The following is a 13,098-nucleotide window of genomic DNA, read 5'->3' on the forward strand; positions in this document are numbered from 1 at the left end:
GTGAGGTACAGAAATAGCTGGATTGGTTGCAGTTTGGTGTCTGTCTTATTTGAACAGGGTTTGAACAGTGGTCACCTGTGATCCACCAAACCTCGGTGGATCTCAGCATGAGAGTAGGCTACGGTCTGTATACAACTGCATTTAGGTTATAGTTCATGATGTATAGAGAAGCCTTTAGGCCAAACTTAAAATATGTAAGGAGGCAGCTTTAGGCTAAACTTGATTTAACGTACCCATCTTATACAGAGAGGAAAGGAACATTCTTATCTCTGAAGACACAGAGACAGAAGAATCTGAATTGGCCTCAATTCCTCTCCTCCACCCCAGTTTATTACCATTAGATCATGCTCCTTTTGCCCAATCCTACTTCTCCACAACTATCCACTTTTTCATCAAACAGCATGGAAATACACAGGTTTCCCTATTTCTTTGGGTCCTCATTTCTGAAGGCTTTTGTGTCACATAAAACTTGTATCAGATAAATGTGTATGCTTTTCTCTTGTTAATGTGTCTTTTGTTATAAGTGAGAAAAATAAACATTTTTCATCCTCTACGGTTTCTGGCACCCAGCGAGGGACAGCGGAGACACCCCATTCACTCCAGATTCTGCAGATGAGATCTGGGACAACTGACAAAAAGCTGGAGAAAGGTAAGAATTCTTGCCAAGGTCAGCTCTACTGGATCTTTATCTGTGGCACCGCATGGAGAGAAGATAGTTAAAAAATTTTTCTTGTCCCCTACTTCCCAAATTCTGGTGATCAAGAGAAAATCATTTGTTTGAATTGTGACTGCTATGTAAATATGATTTGGGGTACCCATTCATTATTGATCCTTTCCCTCCCAGGGACAGCTATAACTTTCCTATTTGTCTTGTGTCCTGAGAGCTTAGCTTGACTTTCTACCTGTCAGGGCATGCAAATTGTTGGTATTGTAGTCCATAAAATTAAGCTGTAAAACGCTAAAGTTAGACCAGCCAGGATGCCAATCAACTTCTGCTTTGCTTTGCTTTTCTGCATTTTAGGGTACATGGAGAAAGTTTGGAAGATGCTGCCCTGTCTACATAAGGACATTACAATCTTGTAACCTCATCTGAATCTTTGGTCATACAGTCTCTCATATTCTGAAGATTCACCCGGTACCCCAATTGTTTAAAACTCAAATACTCTGTTCTCTTGAGTCGATGTTAACCATGAGTAAGTTACCAGGCTACAGGCCTTATAAAACCATAACAACAAAAAAGAAATCAATATTAACAATAAATAATTATAGAAGGAAAATTTAAAATAAATTAGAAAGTTAATTCTTTTATTAATTTGCCTGGAATTTTAGCTTGAGGAAAAATGGACTTAATGAAAGGAAAATGAGGTGGAAGGAGCTTTGAGTAAAGCAGATGAGGACTTCTGGGTATTTTCAAGGCTTTAAAGGTCAATTTTATTCTATTCCATTTTGAATTTATAGATTTTTTTCCAAATGAAGAAATATTTTATAGCTCTTTACATTTTTTAAACTGCGTTCAACGTAAAGTTTTATTTATGAGAGCAACCAAATGAGTGGAGATTTTATAGAGCAACCACACTAGTTGAATTCCAGCAACTGATAAATTGGCAATTGGGAAGAGATTACTGCTGCCCTAGCTCAAAACCTCACTACCCAGAGTTGGTCAGGGGCATCAGCATCACCTAGGAGCTGGTTAACAATGCAGAATTGCAGTTCATGGTCCTAGGGAATCGAAATCTGCATTTAACAAGACACCAAAGGGGTTCACAGGCAGTTTGAGAAGCAGTGCTTCTGCCACTGAACAAGGGTGTCTTATGAAATAAAATGTCTAACCAAGGGAAAGTGCTCATAAAGAATATATACTTGATTTTCATTTCCAACAACAACATCGCAAATTGAGCTAAGAAGATCCTCTTGACAAAGATACAAGAGGTGTAGATAAACTGTTAAGTATTTTCTAAAAGCCAAACTCAACAGACAAAGGGAAATTTCCAGATACCCCCCAAAACACAATGAAATTCATAGCACATGAACTAATGCAGCAGAATCCCAGGGGGTATCAGACATGGTGAGAGGCTCTAACAGCAAGGGACTAGAATCATGAAATCCCCATGAAAATCAGAGATGCAGCCTTGAACCCAAGTGTGAGCTAGAACTCACACAATGCCTGCCTTGTGTAAGGGGAACAGGAGAACTTCCCAAGAGGGCCCAGGGTAGAAGCAAAAAAGCTTCTTTGGGGTCTAGTGGTCCCCAAAGCCCTAGTGTGTGCCACATAATCAAATAAATATCATCCACATGGTGTTGGAATCTTAAACTCATAAAATATTGCAAAAATTCATCCTAGACAAATGAAACCCTTGGGATACCCAGCCATGGCAAATATAAAACCTCTAAAGATATTTCCACAGAACTGAACATACATGATTCATACAAATCAAAAATAATTCCAGTTGAGAATGAGCCCACACGCAAAAATTAAAGCCACATAAAAAAGGGATTCATTATAAGGGGACATTATGAGGTACTACAAGCAGTGGATTAGCATGCCCCAGAACATGAGATAATAGAACAATTCAAAAGGGACTATAGTTTGAGTTTAGCTTCAAAGCAATTTACTAGCAGACAATTGACAAATTTTTTTAAAACGTGAGGCTAATGGATAGCTTACAGATGAGGGAATTGAAGCTGAGAGAGACAGAGTGCTAATAAGGATTGAGAACTTATAATAAATTTAGTCCCAGTGCCTTTTCTACCACATCACATTATTTGTTTGTTTGTTTGTTTGTTTCTGTCTTGTTTCATTTTTTATTTATTTATTTTGTAGATACAGGATCTCACTATGTTGCCCAGGCTGGTCTTGAACTCCTGACCTCAAGCCATTCTCCCTCCTGGGCATCCCAAAGCGCTGGGATTACAAGTGTGAGTCACCATGCTGTGACACATTATTTGTTTCTAATAAATGTGTAACTCATACCTACCAGTTGAATCAACTCTTTGACTTATGTAAAACAAAAGAGAGAAGTGATTCTTAGATGTAGAAAGGAGAATTCTCATCCAATTTATTTGGTCTCCATCGGTCCTCTTTCATATACACAGAAAGCAAACAAATAAGTAGGAATCTTTGTGTGCCCAAGAATTTTTGTTGAGAGAAAAAGGAGGTGACAACAATTTTGAGGCAGTTGAACAAAATGGGAGGTAATAGGTAAATAGACATCTGAATGTCCAGGATATTTAAACGACAAGGATTTATACTTAGGAGTTGCTTTTATTTTTCCAAAGCAGAATGTCAGGTAATCGTTGTAACCTGAGCTGAGCTGAGCTGAGCTGAGCTGAGCTGAGCTTTTGCCTTTACTTCCAGAGCATTGGCATGGTGTCTCTGAAAACCTACTGCAAGCAGCAGCTCTGACCCACCAACCCTCACCCAGGGTGCTAAGGAATTGTTGTACAGCTCAGGCATTGCTGCAAGGCTGTAATTTCTCATTTCTTACCCCTTCACTAAATTATAATTTAAATTCCATCATTCAAAACTGCTTGATCTTGGGCCAGATGCATATATCACAAAAAGGCATTAAAATCTGACCTTTTATATCCCCAATAAGAAATGTCATGAGTCCATCACAGAATCATAACTCCCTCTTGAATTAGAGCTAAGAAAGATTTGAACTTCAAAGGGAAGCTCTTCAATTACAGGCAAATCTGAGGACTTTTCTGGTAACCTCTTAAAATTCTGAATTCAAAAAAAAAAAAAAGATGATTTGAATTTCAGAGCAAAAGCAACCGTGAGTAAATAGCAGTCTGTCAAAGGATGCTACATGTGAAAGCGAGAAAGGAGCTCATTGGTGCATTTCTTTGAAGTCCGTCCCAGGATAACTGGCAAGTCAAAAATCAGTAACATTTCAGCAGAGGCCCTAAAACCCAAAACAATTATCCGCAGGCTCTTCTGCTGGCTAAGATTTACATCTAGTGGGTTCATCAGGACAGATATCACAGAGGCTCTGCAAAGAGTACTATGGGGCTTAGTGACTTTAGAGCTTGCTCTTGGAATATTTATCATTTTAGCTCAGTCAATAGCTAGTCCTTTGCCAGTGGGGAGATACGCAAGCAGTCTGATCAGACTTGATCCTTTCAAAAGATTTTTGTTCCACAGAACACTGGGGAGCAACCATCTTCCCTCCAATGCCTATCCAAGCTTGGGAGAGTGAACGGGAGATATTTTAGACCTTCATAAAAATGATTCACTTAAATAAGAAAGAAAAATCTTAACTAAATAGGAAGACATCAGGATAGAAAGCATCCAGAGAGAGAGGTTTAAGAGCAGTACCAGTTTGTTTTGGCATGATGGACAATAAGGCGGCTTATTCTAATTGTGACTTGTGGGGCAGTTCTAGTTGAGGAAGGTAGACCGAGGCACTTCCACCTACAGCCACATAAAAGCAGAGCTGGTGTCCAAGGGAAAACTATGACAAAGCAGGATGGTTTCTCACAATCCATTTTTGTCTTCATTCATTTAATAAATAAAGCTCCAACTCTGTATAGATTCATCTCTGACATATGTAAAATAATATTTGAGCTGAGCTTTAAAGCATAGGTAAGATTTGGACATACAGACAGACTACTGGAAAGTACAGTATTTTTCTCTGTACAACAAACAAGAAGCCAACTAAATCACTGGGCTAGAGTGTTTGCCACCTTCACTGCATCTATGAATCCCCTGGGGAGAATGTTTAAAAACCAATGCTTGGGCCACACCCTCAGCTATTTTGGTCTAATTAATCGGGGATGAGACCCAGGCATGAGTAGTTTCATTTTTTTGAGGACTGTCCAGGTGATTCTAACGTACAGCCAGCACTGAGCATCTTGAGCTAGAACACAGCAAACATGGAACCAGTATTTACCTTTGGAAGTCAATATGTTCCTACTAAAACTTGACAAGAATCCAGCTGCCAGTGTGCCTTGGCTCATAAATTGACACAATTTCCTTATAGATAAGAGTAGGGGGAGAGACAATAATAAAACACTGACTTCAACATAGCCAAAGTCCTCTGCGAATTCCATTTCTCAGAAGAGGCAATAACACAGAAACTTAATGGACACCATTTGGTGCTCTGGTGGACTTGCCGCCAGAACAGCTCCTAGTGAGAGGAGCTGAGGGAGGAACGGGCCATGTGGAGTCACAGTGGGCAAGCTCAGGGTGTGCACATGCTGCTTTGAAACCAGAGTCAGGAGCACCTGATGGTCTCACCATTGTGATGGCCTCTGTGACAATTTAATAATGAAAACATGGGATTTTCTCAGTGAGAAGGAATCTTTCAAAGATTGAACTTTAAGAGGTCATAACGTTCCAATCTTAAATGAGTTGAGTGTTTGCACTAGGCAACCACAGGGAGTCTTAAGTGTGAGGCTTGGCACCATGTCTGCAATGGATTCACATTGCTTTCAAGTGGCCTCCTACTATAAATAGGGTAGCTTGTGTTCTAGTTATCTATTGCTACATAACCGTCCACCCCAAACATTCAGTGGCTTACTATGTTGTTCTCTCTGAGTTCTGTGAGTTGCCTGGCTCAGTTGGCTAGTTCTCCCTTGGTTCTGTTACACAGCTGTGGTCAAATAGTGGTTAGAGTCTTCTGAACCCTCAACTGGACTGGACATCCAAGATGAAGCACTCGCATGGCTGGTTAACCATTAGCTGGGAACTCAGTGAGAACTGTCCACTGTAGTGCCCATGTGAAGCCTCTTTATGTGACTCAGTTCTAAGAGACGGGAAGTAGAAGCTTCCAGTCTCTGAAATCCTAGGCTCAGAAACTGGCAAATACTGCTTCCACCATATTCTATTGGTCAAAGCAGTCACAGAGCCTGCCCATATTTACAAAGAAGAGATGAGATATAGACCCCATGTCTCAAGGGTGAAATGTCAAAAAATGTATAGCAGTCTTCCATTCTCCACAACTTGTGAGTAGATTAGCCCTTCTTATTCTCAACACTGTATATTTGAGCTTTAAAAAGATATTTTTACATGGTTCTCTGATAGCAACTCCCACAGCAAATATAAAAGGGCAATAACTATACTATTACTTATTTCAGATGCGTTGCCTGTAAGTTTGAGTTGTTTTTTCCAGCAGTCAGGATGAGTTGGTGTCAAGCATCTCTTCTCTCTGTTTAGTCCCCTTGGTGGCCAAAAGCAAACGTATGCAAAGACAGGTGACCAGGATGAGAAACAGTCAGTGAACCACGGCACAGGTCAGAGCCACACACAAGGGCCAAACCCATAGCTTGGGCCTTATATCCACTCTAGAATTTTTCCACAAGTTGTGACTGTTGGAATTCTGCCAACGTCAGCCCCACAGTCCATAATGATCCAGTGCCCAACAGTTTCTGCATCACTAAATGTTTGTGGGCTCAGAAATCAATATTTAATCACACTTAGCCAGAGCCCAATATTCTGTGCACTCAGCAGTGTATGTTTTTGGTTGCTGGGTATATAAAAGTTAACATGAGAAGCAGAACATTCATTGGAATGAGCTGCATTAAAAATATTACCACTGTGGTACAAATCACTGTTAATGACATTTATTGAGTGCTCATTTTGCAAGGGTCCCACTCTACCAAGAGTTTTAAGATGGTACAAAGGAAATGGAAGACAGTTTTTTTTAACCTCAGAAGCTAATGTTTCTCCTTTTCTTCCCTCAGCCCTTCACTGGAAACATAACAGCTGGATTACTTCCCAAAATCTTTGTCAGTTTTAAAATCCTGTTCAGAGTAATGAGAATATCAGCTACACCCGATTTCCTGGTAGGCAATTGCTAGTTCAGCGAGGAGCACATTGAGAGATCAAATAGGCTTTCTCAATATTCAAACCTTCTGAACTGTTTGAAAATCACAAAGATCTAAGAATCCTGATATTACAGTCCGGTCCAGGGCTGGTTGGCACGGGTGTTTTAGGCAACATGCTAATGAGGTAAGTCTAGTCTTCAAGTGCCTTAACCCAAAATTCACATAGCGGGTCCTATAGTTAAAACATAAATGAGGGGAGTCTATGTGAGGAAGTGAGAGTAATTAGTACAAGGGCTCCACTGTGCATAGCAAACCCACCCAAAATTCACACTGCCCAACTGCAGATATTGACATGGAGATCAGTGGAAACACACACACTCACAACTTTGGAAGTTATATTCTGCAACTTTGCCTTGTTTCTCTACATAAATTCATCCTAAGAAAGAGAAAAGTAGGTCTCCAACATCCCAGGAGATAAACTAGTATGATTGGGTAGGGCTTGGCCTTCTCCTGTTGACCATAAACAATTTCACAGGAAATCAACACCAGACAAGACCACTCCATGGCCATGTTAGAACAAGATGAAACAGGACCACTCGGTAACTACATCTAAACAAAACCAAACCACAAATACCAAAAATCTCTCTCTCCCTGCTTATGTGAGTGAGTTCTGCTCTGTTCCCAGTTAGAGCTTTAGCTTTGCTGCTCTCCCTCAAGATTTACTGACAAACGTCCAATTCAGAGTGAACTTCCAATCCTTGGATCCTCCCCAAGTTACCCAACTAAAGCCCAGATCCTACAAATCATTTCCAACATTCTCTTACTGAACCTTGCCAGGCTCCCCATGGAGAGATGAGTAATAAACACAACTTTTTCAAGTACAGGTATAGTCCTTCACCAGAGAGCATTGACAAGAAATATAGATTTGGAGTGAAGGTTGGAAAAGTAGAACCATGGATGTCTTGCCTTTGGGGCAAGACACGATGGGGCGCTATTAATAGTGTAGCATAGCTGGTGTTTTAGTCAGGGTTCCCCAGAAAAATAGAACCTATAGGATACATAGTGAAATATCAAAGGGGGCTTATTAGGGGAATTGGTTCACTTGATTATGAAGGCTGAGAAATCCCATGATAGGCCATATGCAAGCTGGAGAACCAAGAAAGCAAGTAGCATGGCTCAGTTCAGGTCTGAAAGCCTCAGAACCAGGGAAGCTGGTGGTGTAAGTTTCAGTTTTGATGCAAGTCCCAGAGTCCAAAGACCAGAGAACCTGAAGAGTTTACATTCAAGTGAGGAAGGGCATCCCAGTTCTGGCAGAAAAATAAAGTTCACCCTTCCTCTGCCTGCCTTTTTGTTCCATCTGAGCCCTCAGCTGTTTGGATGGTGCCTGCCCACACTGAGGACATATCTTCCCCACTCAGTCCACCAACTCACACATCAATCTCTTCTAAAACACCTGCACAGGCACACTTGGGGCAGCCCAGTCATTCTAATCTAATGCAAAGCACCCTGGTTTCCCTTTCAGCAGAAGTATGGGCTCAGTGCCTACTGAGTATTGGGAATAATTATTGCTTTACCAGCTATCCAAGTATTCCTTAACCCAGCCAAGGAGGCATGCAAAATCAACCACCACAACTGGAAAGGTGGCTATGTAGCCATTTTCTTCCAGGTTGCCATTTTACAACTGCATAAAAACATCAGTACTACCATTGATACAATCTGTATGAGTCTATGTAAACATTGGCTGTGCAGTTGGAATCTGCCTTCACCCCTTAAAAAGTAGATGTTCTCTTCAGTCCAAATTGGGTTTCTTTACACATATAATCTCCACACCTTACATGCTATATGTATCTTTATACTCAAAGACTTCTATATTTTTCATTTTGAATACAAAATAATGACATCCAGACTCTCATTTGAAGATTTGTGGCAGACTAGAGCACCACCTGTTCTTGACGTTTTTTCCCAATCAATTAAGCATTTAAATTGTTTCTCATCTAAATTGAATTTGTCTTTTTTTAAAATCCTTTTTCTTTCCCACAGCCATCAGCCATATCTTTGTAAGCAACTGTTTAATATGCCTAAGAATCAAAAGTGTAGTTGTAGGGAGGTGGAAATTAGAGAGGATAGGATAGAATGGTGAAGAAAAACTGTAACCCAGTACTAGACCTGGAACTCACCTTGTATAAGGTGAGCTTGGACAGGACCCTTCGCCTCTTTGGACTTTAGTTTCCTCCTCCATAAAATGAGGTGAAGATGAGGTCACTAAACTTTCACAAGGTAAAATTGTCACTGTACTCTTATTGCCCACTTTCACTTCCTCATGTCTCAGAAGAAGAGCAGGAGCCCCTTCTTCATTCTAAGACTTTCCCTTCCATTTGAGACCCAAGTTCATCCTCCCTGGCTTCCATCAGGATGTTGTTCTTTTTTTGAATCTTTAATTCCTTTTTTTTTTTTTATTAGCTTCTTCTCTTTTTCTACCAAAAGCCCAGCTTCCAATTCACTATCAAGAACCACTAACGAACCACTAACCACACCTATGGTCTGTGGCGCACACCTGTAATCTCAGCAGTCTTCCAAGCTGAGGTGGGCAGATAACTTGAGTTCAGAAGTTTGAGACCTGCCTGACCAACATGGCAAAAAGTTCACCAGGTGTTGTGGCACATAACTGTAATCCCAGCTATTTGGGAGGCTGAGGCATAAGAATCACTTGAACCCAGGAGGCAGATGTTGCAGTGAGCCAAGATCGCACCATTGCATTCCAGCCTGGGCAACAGAGGGAGACTCTGTCAAAAAAAAAAAGCAACCAATAACAGTTGACTTCTACAGCTTCTTTCTCCACAATTCAACTAGTAGATTGCCCATTGGTTCCACATTCTTCCTTCACAGCAGATCCATTTGAAACCACCCCAGTTTTCAAGTGACTGGGAAAACAGGAATCAGAGATTCTGATGGCTCAATTTAGACTCAAGGAAACATTTTGTTTTCAAATGTTGGAAATGAGTTAACACAGCAGCGTTACAAGGTATAGTAATCAATATATAATTATGTTCAATTACTTGTTTGAAACAGACCATATTTCTATTTTTCCTTTAAATTAATTAGAAGCTTTAATGAAAATCTGTTTGGAACACATAATTTAGAATTCAATTTTTAAAATTTAATTGGCATTTAAGCAAGTGGTTTTTTATTCAACCAGCTACCAATTCATTTCTCTTGGTTTTTGGTTTTCTTTATGGTTGATTTTGTTAGGCTAGAAAATTATGGTAATTTAGCTCTTCCCTAAAAGAAGCTAGGTGGAACTTACAAGGCCTATGCTGGTGAAAGATAACAGAAAATCCAGTTTTTTGTAATTTTCTTTAATATAGAAAGTATGGCATTTACCCATACCTATATTTTGGGTGTTATCCAAATTAGCAGGTAAGGAAACTCTAGGTTTGTCTCCTCTGCTCCCACACTAACCAAGCCCTGGATCTACTTTCCTGACAATACTCAGAACTACGGAATTGGCAATGAACAGGACTGGCCAAAGCTGCAGCAGCTTTCAAATTGCTTTTGGTAAATGATCTCATTCTATCCTCATCACCCTGGGTAATCAAAAGGAGCAGATAAGCAATCGATTTTCTCTTCCCAGTTTCCTAGTAACATATAAAAGATCATCTTCCTCACCTTCATTCATGAATTCCAAAGACATTTATTGTGCATTTACTGTATGCCAGCAGCTGTTCCAGGTCTGTGGTTCTTAAAGTGTGGTCCCCAAACCAACACCGTCAACAACACCTGGGAACTTGTTAAGCACATTTTCAGCCCTACCCCATATGCCAGGCTTTGAGAATGGCTATTCTAGACTTTCAGCTGCAAAAGTGAGTACTCATGTCGTGGCTTCAAAATATAGACAAGTGAATAAATCACTGCAGTATAATGAGCTACATCCACAGTAATAAGAACATAGAAGAACAGCAAAGTGAGACAACCAATGGCATTCAAGAGAAGGCCCACCGACCTAAAGCATGCCCCGTGAAGACCACAAAAAAAGGGGTAGAACAAGCAAAAGCTCTCTAACCAGATGTGGGGTCTCAGGTAGACATCTACCTCCCTGGGTCCCAGGGTGCTCACCAGGGAAGTGATGACCACATCAAAGGTGCCGAAGCAGAATCTAGTCCAAATAGATAATCTGTGAAGCTCCTTCCATGTTCTGTGACTCTCTGCCCCCATTTCCAAGGAGATTATGGTCAAACTTGAAGTCAAATATCAAGAATACATGAAAGGATAAACGAAGAGGTTGTTGTGGTTCATTTTCTTTGGGGAAATCCTCTGTGTGGATGGAAGATGAGAACCAGAAGAGCCTTTCACTTTGTTCAATACCAGTCCCTTATAACACCAACAGCTTCCTATTGGGTAAAAATGCAGTGACCATCTTCATCTTTCTGACCTTGGCTATCAGAAAAGGGGCCTGAAGACCTTTCTGTAGTGTTCCTCCATATGGACTTCCTGGTGGGACACTCCGTGCAAACGTAAACACATATTTCTTAGGAACAACTGCCATCTGGATAGTGCTTTTCCATTTGGAAAGTGACTCATCTGTGTTATCTTTTTTATGCTTATCAACAGTCCTGTGACCCAAACATCTCTTTCATTTCTCACTAAGAAAAAAACTAAAAAAACTCTGAAGGAGTGGTGTTATGAGTTCAATTGTGCCACCCCCTCCAAAAAAAATCATTCATATGGGGAAGTTGTAACCCCCAATGCCTCCGAATGTGACCGTATTTGGAAAAATGGTCATTGCAGATATAATTAGTTAGATGAGGTCATATGGAGTAGGGCGAGCTCCTAATTCAATGTGGCTGGTGTCTTTATAAAAGGGAAGATTTGAGCACAATATGTGCACACAAGCAAAATGCTATGTGACAGATGAAGGCAGGGATGGAGATAATGTTTCTGCAAGCCAAGGAATGCCAAAGATGGCCCGCAAACCACCAGGACTGAGGCAAGAAACATAGGTCAGATTCTTCTTCACAGCCCTCAGAATGCATCCTGCCCACTCCTTCATGTTGGACTTTGTTCCTCCAGAAGTGTGAAATGATAAAGTTCCGTGGTTTAAGCCACCCAGGTTGTGGTACTTAGTTACGGCAGCCTTCACAAACTAACAAGCAGATTCACCAAAATCTCTGAGGGACTTTGGGCACAAATGGCTTTCGTGCTGCCCCATTGGAGAAGACACAAAGAAGAATCAGTGCCCCCCAGTTCTGCTGCAGGCCACACAAAGCTCCTGTGTCTCAGGGACGTCTGTCATTAGCAGTGATGCCCAGGCTCATGCTCAAAGGAAACAGCAGAACTGGCTGGCACACTGGGATGCTTGAGAGACCTAGCAGTACCTGAGAAGGAAGAATCCAAGTTGAAGGGAAGAGGGAGTGCTGAGGCTGCCACTTGTCTGTGAAGGCATGTGACAACCTCATGCCCCATGAGAGTCCCATGAACATATTTGGGGGTCGTTACTTAGCAGGAAGCACAATTTCCCCATCAATGAATAGACTAAAAGTCACTGAAACAACCAGTTTAATCTGATCAACATTTTAATGAGGAAAATGACCCACAACTGTGAGTTCTCTGCTGGGATTGCTCTGTTCATCTTGGGAAAAGCAGTATACTCTCACTTCCTATATCATTAAGAGAAAGTTGTTAACCGGAATCTTTTTGTGTCTGGAGAACACGGCAGTTTGGCAGGATTGCAGAGAGGATGGGAGGAAATGTGTTCTGAAAACATTAACAACTTCAGTCAGCTATTTTGACCACCAGTCAAGTATAGCTTATACAACGATTTCAAGATGAAAAATGGGAAATAAAATGAGAAAAGGAAAAAAGAAAAACTAAAATAAAATTATGATGTAAAAATATTGAGTCAGTCGCTTACAATTTTCTATGTTTCCTAAATAAAATGTATGCTTCATTGCAAAGTAGGGCATTTTTTAATAATGCAAGATCTTGTTCCTTTTACAGAGTCTTAGAGCAGGGCCATAAAAAGGAATGTGGGAAACATTCAGATGGAAGCAACAGGCTGGATAACTAAGCTGTCAATAAACGTAAAATATATTATGTATGTATGTAAATTCAGAGCCCCCCAAATCAGTTTGTGATCAGAGACTCTCATGGAGCACTTAAGAATATTAACTTAAGTTCACAGCAGACACATGGAGAATGGAGATTCTGGTGGTTTAAAAGAAGATATAATTTACAAATATTATTAAAAGTATAACATTCCATGGTGTGTATTAATTATATAGTTTTAAAAGATATTTGAAATTACTTATTATAATTATATAATACTATAAGAAA

This window comes from Piliocolobus tephrosceles, chromosome 8 (genome assembly GCF_002776525.5).
Source record: "Piliocolobus tephrosceles isolate RC106 chromosome 8, ASM277652v3, whole genome shotgun sequence".
In the NCBI taxonomy this organism is placed as follows: domain Eukaryota; kingdom Metazoa; phylum Chordata; class Mammalia; order Primates; family Cercopithecidae; genus Piliocolobus; species Piliocolobus tephrosceles.